At 33.0% G+C, this 10,749-nt stretch overlaps 1 pseudogene; it reads left to right on the forward strand.

Annotated features, from left to right (window-relative positions):
* The first annotated feature begins 1,077 nt into the window (after positions 1-1,077).
* Positions 1,078-10,432, forward strand: LOC140675593 (uncharacterized; annotated as a pseudogene).
* Positions 10,433-10,749: the final 317 nt, after the last annotated feature.

Consider the following 10,749-nt stretch of genomic DNA (forward strand, 5'->3'; position numbering starts at 1 on the left):
ATGTATCAGTTATCCGGTTAGTGCAGGATAACTCCGGAGTCCATACCTCACATGAAACACGGGCATGGTTTTGGGATCATCCGGAAATTTAATTGGTCAACTGGCCTGCACGTTGACCAAAAAGCCTGCTACTCTTATTCTCTCTATCATATCTTCTCTAGTTGTAGGCGCATGCTCATAAACCACATTTTTAATATACCCCCATAAATAAAAATCAAGTGAAGTTAGATCAGGTGATAGTGGAAACCATGCGATGGCCTCTCGTCGCCCAATCCATCTGCCATTGTATTCTCGATCTAGATAAGCTCTCACTATTGCCGCATAATGAGGTGGCGCCCCGTCCATTTGTATCCACATTCTTTGACGTGTATGAAAATCAACGTCTTCAAGCAATTGTAGTAAATGATCCCTGAGAAGTTCCAAAAAATTTACACTATTAACATTTCCTTCAAAGAAATAAGGACCAATCAAGAAACCATTTATAATACCTCACCAAACATTCACATTCCAGCGATATTGATTATCTTCTTGTATATGCCAATATGGGTTAACATCCGACCAATAATGGCAATTATGTCTATTCAATTCACCACTATTTTTGAACGTCGATTCATCAGAGAACATAACATAAAGAAGAAATTCGGATCAGCTCGAATCATCTGTTGTGCCCATTGACAAAATTGTACACGCAACGGCATATCTGCTTGAGTAAGAGCTTGTGCTAACGTGATATGGTAAGGATGGTACTTCATTTTCTTCAAAATTCTTAAGATCGTTGTTCTCGGGACACCAATTTCTCTAGCCATAATACGACTACTTGTATGAAGATTAAGATGAATGAATGCCAAGATAACGTGCACACGAACATCATCTTCATCATATTCATGATGTGCTCTTTGACATTCTAAATGGCCTTGGCGAGCTCTTAGTTCGAGGTCCCGGATTGTAGTATGATTCGGATGTTGTTCTCTTTTGGGGTAACGATTCCGGTAAACTCGCGAAACTTCATGATAATTTAGTTGACATTCTCCGAGAACAAGGAGAATATCAACAATCTCTGAGGGACGATAATCAGCCATGGGTATTGTCGGCAGACGTAAGCCTCTGATTGTGAGTAATAAAGTTTGATACTCCGATCAATAGTGGAAGAGATTTTCGTAATCAATTGATTCCTAAATAGTGACAAATAAATTTTCTGGTCGATATTTTATTGGAAACAATAGAGGGTATATTATTTCAAAAATAGACTATTTGAGATGAGTAGAATATCAAGAACAATCAAAGGATCAATCAGGTTTGTACTTCTGCGAACAGGATTTATAGCAATCGTCTACATGGGCCGATTATTTGTGTGTGTGTAAATGTGGGATGTATAAGTGTGTGTGAGGTATGTGTATGTGTGTATAGGTTATGTGTGAATGTGTGCGGAATGTGTGTGGAGTGTTCGTGTGGTGTGTGTAAGAGCATGTAAAGTGTGTGTACATGCGTGTAGGTTAAGTCACATAACCTATGTGTGAGTGTGTGTGGAATATGTTTAGGGTGTGTGCAAGTGTATGCAAAGTGTGTGTATGTGCGCGTGTGTGTGTGTAGAGTATGCAACATGTTCGAATCTTACCTTTATTGGTTGCATCATGCTCAGATCTTGCCTTCACTGGCTGGATCATGTTTTGGTCTTGCCTTGACCGGTTAGATCATGTCCAAATCTTGCCTTGACTAATTGAATCATGTAAGATAAGACTATCAGAAAGTGAATATTTTACGAGATATTTTGAATTTTTTCAAACTGTAACTTTGGAGCTTTATAACTCGAAAAGTACTTAATGAAGAAACATTTGATTATAATGTTTTGGAAAGCTCTCGAGGTCAGCTACAAGAATATGTAATAAAAAATAGGGGATGCCATTTAAAAATTGAGGTAACCTTCATGTGACCTTCAAATAATTCTTCAAGGTCAAACCAATGGTACCATCTTATCCCCCCCTCGAAACCAAACAACTTTTGTCTGAAACATTTTTCTCTCCCGGGCTTGGTTTTCGAGATATTCGACTAGATGGATTAAAATGGTCCACCCTGTATATATACATATAATATTTTTTATATATAAAATCTCTCTCTCTCTCTCTCTCTCTATATATATATATATATATATACATATATATTTATTTTATGTTTTATATATAATTATATATAATTATATATAAAAATATATATACAATATATGTATGTTACGTCCAGACTCGGAAAAAGAATGAGATAACGAAAGGACAGAACTTACCCTTGTCGAAACGCGTAAAACCTTAACGCTCTCGACTCGAAAGAACTGTGCAAGGACCTGGTCAAAGACCTCGAGGGTCTCTTTTACTAGGTCAGTAGGCCGTTCGTTCGGTGGTCCCTTTTCGGTAAAGGAAGTTAATTCCTATTACGCGGGACGGGACCTTGTGCGATCTAAGAGTCAGGGAATGTGTTTGAAAGGGTTAATAAATTTGATTAAAATTTTAAAATTTTAATTTTTATTCATTTATTAAATAAAAATGAAAATATATATATGTATATGAGATTTAGAAAATTATTAGCATTTTAATTAGACTAATGAATCTTATTAATAGATTGAGTGTATGTGTGCGTGCGTGCGTGCGTGCGTGCGTGCGTGTGTGTGTGTGTGTGTATTCGTGGGTGTTACATTAGTTCGGAGGGACGTCAGTCAGGTAAATTGGAAGTGGAAAAAAAAGGACTTATTACCTGACTGGTATTCATACAATAATATTTAAAATTTTAAGGGAAGGGCCAGGAAAAGAATTATAACTCTTTAAAGGTAATCGTGCAAGGGGGAAATTTCTTCCAAAGAGCCTCTATTGAAACGGCGAGGGGATACCTATGACCGGGGAGGAACCATGGGATAACGGATCCCGCAGGGTTGTTTGCAAGGACGGAGTGCAGTGTTTTTAAATCAACAGGGCCAGGCCCGATTGTATACGAGCCGTCTGGGAGAGGATGTCGGATTCTTGGGAGGTTATTGATTAAATATTGGATAGGATCCTAAGGCAAGGGACGAGGAGGTTCTTGGTGTTTGGAATTTTCGGCGTAACTCGCGTTTTCTTTCTCGAGGTCGACGATGACCTCGGCAATATCACGAAGGGACTTCCAAATTTGGTCCGATTCTTCTTGAGAATCAGGTGAATTGTGAGGAGAAGATGGGGGTTACTCTCCCAGGATGATGGTAGAAGCTGCTGAAGGTGGACGTGGAGGGGGTTCAGAGGTAGAGGGAGTTTCGTTGGAAGGGCCCGGTAAACCGAGAGCAGATGGGGAGGGTTGTTCGTGAGAGAACGATACTATGAGGTGTGAAGGGGGAGGGGAATCGATAGTGATACGAGGAGATGGGTCAGGTGAGCGGGATGGTTCCGGCTCTCTTGAAGGAGGAAGAGGAGGAGGAATGTTTATTGAAATAGGAGGAGATGTCAGTTTTTGTTTGCGGGTTTGTTTGTTTAGCTATAAGTAATTTAAATAACTCTACATTAATTTTTGAAAAGTCTACAATGAAATTCTTATTCGCTAAGGCCCTAGCCGCGACTCTAATCGTGCGATGGTTACGGCGCCGTTTGTTTACTCTTGCGCCGACTTAATTTTCTTGAGGGTGGCAGGATCCACTGGATGAACCCCCGCGAGGAAATGTTAATGTTTTATTTTTCTTTGGGGAAACAGTTCTTGGGTAATTTATTTGTTAAATTACAAAACTAGTAAGAATAATGAGACAACCCGAGAACAACAAGTAATATAGATTACTATCGATAATAAGTGCAATAGTATTAGAATAGAAAAAATTGACACTAATATTAAAATAATAGGCTTTAAATTGGTTGTAGTAACAGTACGACTATACAAATTGACAAGGTTTTATTATCAGTATTAGGAGAAACGAGGAAGGGATATAAGTTCCCTTAACTATATTTAGTAACCTGACGTGTGAATGTCAGTGTACATAAATACAATGGTAAAGAGAGAAATAAAAAGATTACCTCTAACTATATTCAGTAACCTGACGTGTGAATGTCGGTGTACATAAATACAGGGGTAAAAGAGAAATAAAAAGATTACCTTGAATTGTATTCAGTAACCTGACGTGTGAATGTCGGTGTACATAAATACAATGGTAAAGAGAAAAATAAAAAGATTACCTCTAACTGTATTCAGTAACCTGACGTGTGAATGTCGGTGTACATAAATACAGTAGTAAAAGACAAATAAAAAGATTACCTTGAACTGTATTTAGTAACCTGACGTGTGAATGTCGGTGTACATAAATACAATGGTAAAGAGAAAAATAAAAAAAAAAAAAAATAAATAAATAAAAATGAGAGTAAACAGAGGAGAAGAAGAGGGGACAGACAAACAAAAATTGAAATATTAATATTTAAATTATCTACCAATAGACCAGGAACTGTTTCATAGATTTTTAGTTTAAGAGGAGTACCAATCAAATAAAACTATTTGCTAATGACTTATTACTTCTTGAGTGCGTTGGTCGGTTTTAAATTTCGAAGAGGACCTCGGCAGCGAATTTCGTGGGGTCCGCCTGAATTTTATAGGTGCCCTGGTTAGCGATCGAATCTTTCGTGTTGAATGGCACAAACACTTGAAACGTCTAACGCTCGATACTGTGTTGAATTTTTAATGCACACTCAACCACTACACTGAGAGTCTATGTCAAATATCAGTCGAAGCACACGTCGCGGAATCAAAACTATTAATACCCGAAGGTGTTAACGCTCGAATAATTAACTATGAAGATGGAATAATTAATTCCGCGTCTCGAGGCCGAGGTCGAAGAAAATATTAGTACCGTGGACGAGAGATCGAACCGAAGTAGTGATGATGATGTCGCGGCGCATTGCTCTTCGCATTAAATACTAGAATTCGTACCTCCTCTCCATTGGACAATTGGACGAATTAGAATTTTAATTAACGCCCTCATATGCTTAGGGGGTGTTTCCTTCGACTTCGAGTCTCAAAAATTTCTTCTCTATTGGTTCAAGAGATTTTTCCATTTGGCCAATGAGGAGTTTGGTACCGTCAGAGTCACTTATCGCTATTTAGAAATTTATTATAAACAGCTGTCACTTTAGGTGGTCCGTCAGGCGAGCTCTCTTATCGAATGCTTCTTAAGTTTTCGTCGCTGTTTCAAATTTATGATTGCAGTTCTAAACAACTGCTTCGAGTTACGGTGACTCTGTTTTATTTAAAATTCTTTTAGAGTTAGAGAGCAGTTCAAGTGTTTATTCTTTATTCGATTTCTAAGACTTCTTTGGTTGTCTTATTTAGAGTTGGTCTCGCCTTACGGAGGTTTGTTAAAAATTTTATTATCCCCGTAACGTAATATTCGTGGAGTGTGACTAAAGTGACAGCTCTCACTGTTTGATATTTCGCCGTAGAGAGTTCTTAGAATCATTATCTCTAAATGTTTATGCATTCTTCTCGAAAAGAAAGAATCGTGAAGTCTACAGGACGTAACACCCTCCACCTTAGACAAATGTTGGGGATGCACAACATTTGCAAATTTATTGATTCTTTCTTTTCGAGAACAGCTTTAATGTGTGAGAGAAAAATTCTTTTAAGGAGGAGGAAAGAGAAGGCGACCTCCAAAACCCCTTCTTTTATTCTTTCGTTCTCCTTTTACAAAAGCTTTATTGAAATTATTATATGCATAAAACTTAATTGTTATTATTTATCTCTGTATATATGAGTAGTGATATAGCAGGGTTTCTAACTCAGGAGCTCGAGGAGGGTGCGAGGGCGGGGAGGACCCGCGGGCGTGGGGGAGTGACGTCACGCAGGTCCGCGACGCGGTTTGTAGACGAGGGGTACGCGGAGAGGGGGGGGGGAGGTCCGCGACACAGCTGTAGGTCCGCGACGCGGTTTGTAGACGAGGGGTACGCGGGGAGGGGGGAGAGGTCCGCGATACAGCTGTAGGTCCGCGACGCGGTTTGTAGACGAGGGGTACGCGGAGAGGAGGGAGAGGTCCGCGACACAGCCATGAAGTAAGAATAAGGAGACCTAACTACATAGTGTAGAGAGAGGAAAAGTTGCTCACAGAAAATGTTCCGTATAGTGGCAAGTCCGTTGAATGGAATAACTTGCAACCTTTGGTCGTCATCTTAAAAATTCGTATATGCAATTTGATACGTTGATAGTGGTGTAATGTATGAGCATGTAGTTGTGCAGTAAATAATTTTGAAAATATATATAAATAATCCAAAAAGAAATCGTTTTTATGTCACCAATTCTAAGCCCTTTATTAAAAATAAAATGAATTGTTTTTGTACTCTTTAGCTTATAGAATACAAAAACGAATCTTTTTATGTTTAATAAAGGGTTCTGGATTGGTTATATAAAAACGAATTCTTTTTGGATTTTCTGTGCTATCTGGGATTATTTAATTTGTATATACATATTTACATCTATAATTTTTTAAAGTTATTAATATATATAATTATTAATATAATTTGTATATAAATTATAGGTATTCATTGGAGATAAAGAAATTTCTTTTGATACGAAAATACTTAACAACATTCAAGAAATAAAACAAATCTTGAAGAAATTGGAAAACTTTTTTCCTTGTGAAAAGGTTAATGAAAACAGGTTTGTGCATCAAATTATATTTTAAAATTTAAGTTTGTATCCATAAAAATATACATATCCATAAAAATATTAATATTTACTTTTATTTTTTAAGAAGTTTTTTTTTGTTTTATTATAGTGTTAAGCTTGCGCTGACAGTAAAAAGTTTTGCATAGACATATGTATAAAAAAAATTATTGGTCTATTTATGCATTTGTTGAACTAATTAATTTCCGTATGCATATTTTATATACTTATGCAAAAGTTTGTACTTCTGCTTTTATATAACATAATTATACATAATATAAAATATACTTTAAATAAAATATACAAATTTTTATTACAGCGTTGCAAATTGTCAAGGTTTTGTTATTCATACAAAACATAATAGGGAACGAAAGAATAAAAGATGTTTAGCTTGTACAAAGAGTTGGAAGATGTTATTACGAAAATCGTTTGATTTAACACCTATTCAAAAATTAAAAAATAAAAACAAAAAATTACAAGTATCAAATTTGAATTACAAATATCGGCAAAAGAGGCTTCAAAACAAGATATATTTTTTTGTAAGAAACACAATTACGGTTTTCATTGGAATTCATTTTTAACTTATTAATATAAATTTTATACAGATTATAAAATTACACAATAAGATAACAAATTTGAAGCATAAATATTCTCAAAGTAACGAAAAAATAATTGAAGAAGTAATTTCAAAATTGCCCAAAAATCAACAACTGGCAGTTCAAGCTTGTTTTGCAGCATCAAAATTAAAAGATAAGAGGGGCATAAGATTTTCAAACGAATGGATATACGAATGCATTTTGCTTCGGATTAAAAGCACAAAAACGTACAATTATTTAAGATCTCATAATATCCTAACACTGCCTTCAGTTGAAACACTAAATCGTTATATGAAGAGCATCAAAGGCTGTTACGGTTTTCAAAATAGCACATTTGAAATGTTAAAAAAGAAAACAGCAAATATGGAATCTAATGATACGCGAGGTATATACTACCCACATGGCATGAATCTTTCAATTACATTGCAACCATATTTCAGCAACATTACACTATTGCTGCAACATTGCCGCAATATAATTGAAAGATTTATGCCGTATACATATGTATTATATATACAATTATTTTATTTACAAAAAATAAGTTCAACTATAGAAGGAATGAAATTTCTAAGTAATATCGATAAATGTTATATATTTTAATATACGAATTAATTTTTTATAGGCGTTTTACTAGTAGATGAAATGAAATTATCCAAAACTTTATATTTTAATCGCACAAACCTTAAAATCGAAGGTTTTGTTAATTTAGGTCAATACACTACTGAAGAACAAAAGAAAAAAAAGGAGATCATGCATTAGTCCTTATGTTTCAACCCTTTAAAGGAACATGGGTTCAGTCTTTAGCTTGTTTCTTGAGTATTGGTAGTGCAAGTGCATCAATCTTGCAGAAAATTATTACGGAGTGCATTATTCTGGCAGAACGATCTGGATTAAAAATAGACGCTGTAGTGTCAGATGGAGCATCATGGAATCGATCTATGTGGAAAATATTTGGAGTAACAAAAGAATGTGTTAGTGTACAGCATATTGTAGATATAGAAAGACGCTTATGGTTCATTTTTTATTTTCCACATTTGATAAAATGTCTCCGAAATTATTTTTCTCAATTTGATCGATATGCAGGAATTTGGGTAATCTTAATAATTTGTATTAGAAATAGCAAAAATAAAAAATGTTATATTACATTTACAAATAAGAATTTACTACACACAATTACATATATATATATTCTTTCTATTTATATTTAATTTAATAATTGACCAATGTAAAAAAATAATCAATAATTGTAATAAATAATTTTATGTTTTATATGTATGTGTATTGTGTGTTAATATATATATATATATTTACATTAATATAATAATATGTACATTTAATATTCAGTTGATATTAAACAATTTATATTATTGTTATTCTTTGTTACATACAGACTCCAGATGGTGTAATTTCTTTGAAACATTGGTATGCAATACTTGTCATCGAAAATTCTCAAGGTTTTAACTTGAAATGTAGTTATCGTTTGGATGAACATCATATATAAAACCTAAATATTACCAAAAAATGAATGTTGCAATGGCATTTCGAGTATGTAGATGAAGAATATATTTCTTATTTAGTGCGTAATTTGATTGTGTTGATGGACATTAATATTAGTCATACGTTATTATTTTTACTAGTTCTTCAATGTAGCACCTACCATGCAATTATATAAAGAGGCAGGTATTTATCATGATTTAAATGATGCTGGAACAATTAAATTCTGCAAAAAAATGAATGCATTAATTACAGCCATGAATAGCCGCACTCCTAAAAATTCGTTACAACCGGGTAACAAAATGTACAAGGTAATCATATAAGTATAAATAACATTACAAGTAACTTTATAATGTAGTAATTGCAATATTCAATGCTGAATTATGTAAAATTTTAATTTATTATTAACTATGTTATATATATATGTATATATATGTATATATATATATATATATATATACAACATGGTTAATAAATATATTTATTTATTTATTTATTTATTTGAACTTTGCAGAATATCGAAGATTTTTAAAATTTTTTAATTACATGGGAAAATGAAGCTAAAAAAATGAACTATAACTTTATAACTGAGCAAACTTGTTATGGTTTGAAAATTTCTTTAAAAGCTACTCTTGAAATTTGTTCTTTTTTGATCCAAAAATGTAAATTTGAATATTTAATGACAAGTAGAGTAAATCAAGACAATTTAGAGATATGTATATTTATCTTTTTTTAAATGTTAATAAAATATACCTTTCCATAATAAATATTTTTATTATGGAAAAATATAAATTGTCTTGATTTACTCTACTTGTCATTAAATATTTAAATTTACATTTTTGGATCAAAAAAGAACAAATTTCAAGAGTGAAGAAATTTTCAAACCATAACAAGTTTGCTCAGTTGTAAAGTTATAGTTCATTTTTTTAGCTTCATTTTCCCATGTAATTAAAAAATTTGAAAAATTTATTAATGCGAAGTTTGTAATATATAATTGAAATTACTTTTGCAGAGATTTTTTGGGATGATGAAAAATTGTTGTGGTTCCAATGATCATCCTGACTCTCAATTATTTATACAAATGTACAGACTAATATCAACATATTCTCTCGTGAAACCTCCGAAAGGTTGTAACGTGTCTACGGAAGAAATAATGAATGTTCTTATAAATATCCAAGATATTAAAGATGAAAAAGAAAGAGAAGAGCAATGGATAAGTCAGATAGATACTATCCTGGACAGAGGAAAAAATACAGAAATTTTACCATATGCTTCAGCAATTCTTCATGATCATGATTTACATATTAGTACGACTTCAGATTATGTTATGACATACATTGCTGGATATGTGGCGAGAAAAGGAAAAAGGTTTTTTAAAAATATAAATAATAAAAATCATATTATTTGCGAAGAATGCTTGAAAACGTTGATCTTACAACCAAATGAACCAATACCAGAAAGGCATAAATTAATTGAATTAAAAACGAAAGGATATTTAGTAAATCCTTCTCTGGCTTTATTTAATATGCTTTCACAATTGGAAAAAGGAGCAATAGAAGCATTCAAACATGGACAAATTAATGTGAACACATTATTTGAAATAATGAAGATCATTGACAAAGAAAACAATACTGTAACTCTTGTCGGCTGTGAAAAACATAATTATGAATTTACAAAGAATATTATCCATTTTTATTTAATTACACGTATGTTTTTTTTCTAATCAAGCAAGCAAACAGGAATGATAATGTTGAAAAAGATACAACTAAAAAAAAAAGAAAATCTTCAAAATTAGTAAAAATAAGTGTTCCAAGTGCAATGAATACGCTCACTCAAATTAAGGAAACAAATGCGATTGAAACTGATACAAATAAAAAAAAATTATGCAAAAAAACGTAAAATTTAAGCTTGTCTAAAAAAGCAATAACCAAAGAGCGTTAAATTTGTTTGCTATTTAAAATTTTTATTTCTTATGTTGACATTAGTATAATAATTTATATATATATATATATATATA

This window comes from Anoplolepis gracilipes, unplaced genomic scaffold (assembly GCF_047496725.1).
Source record: "Anoplolepis gracilipes unplaced genomic scaffold, ASM4749672v1 Contig19, whole genome shotgun sequence".
NCBI classification, from domain to species: Eukaryota; Metazoa; Arthropoda; class Insecta; order Hymenoptera; family Formicidae; genus Anoplolepis; species Anoplolepis gracilipes.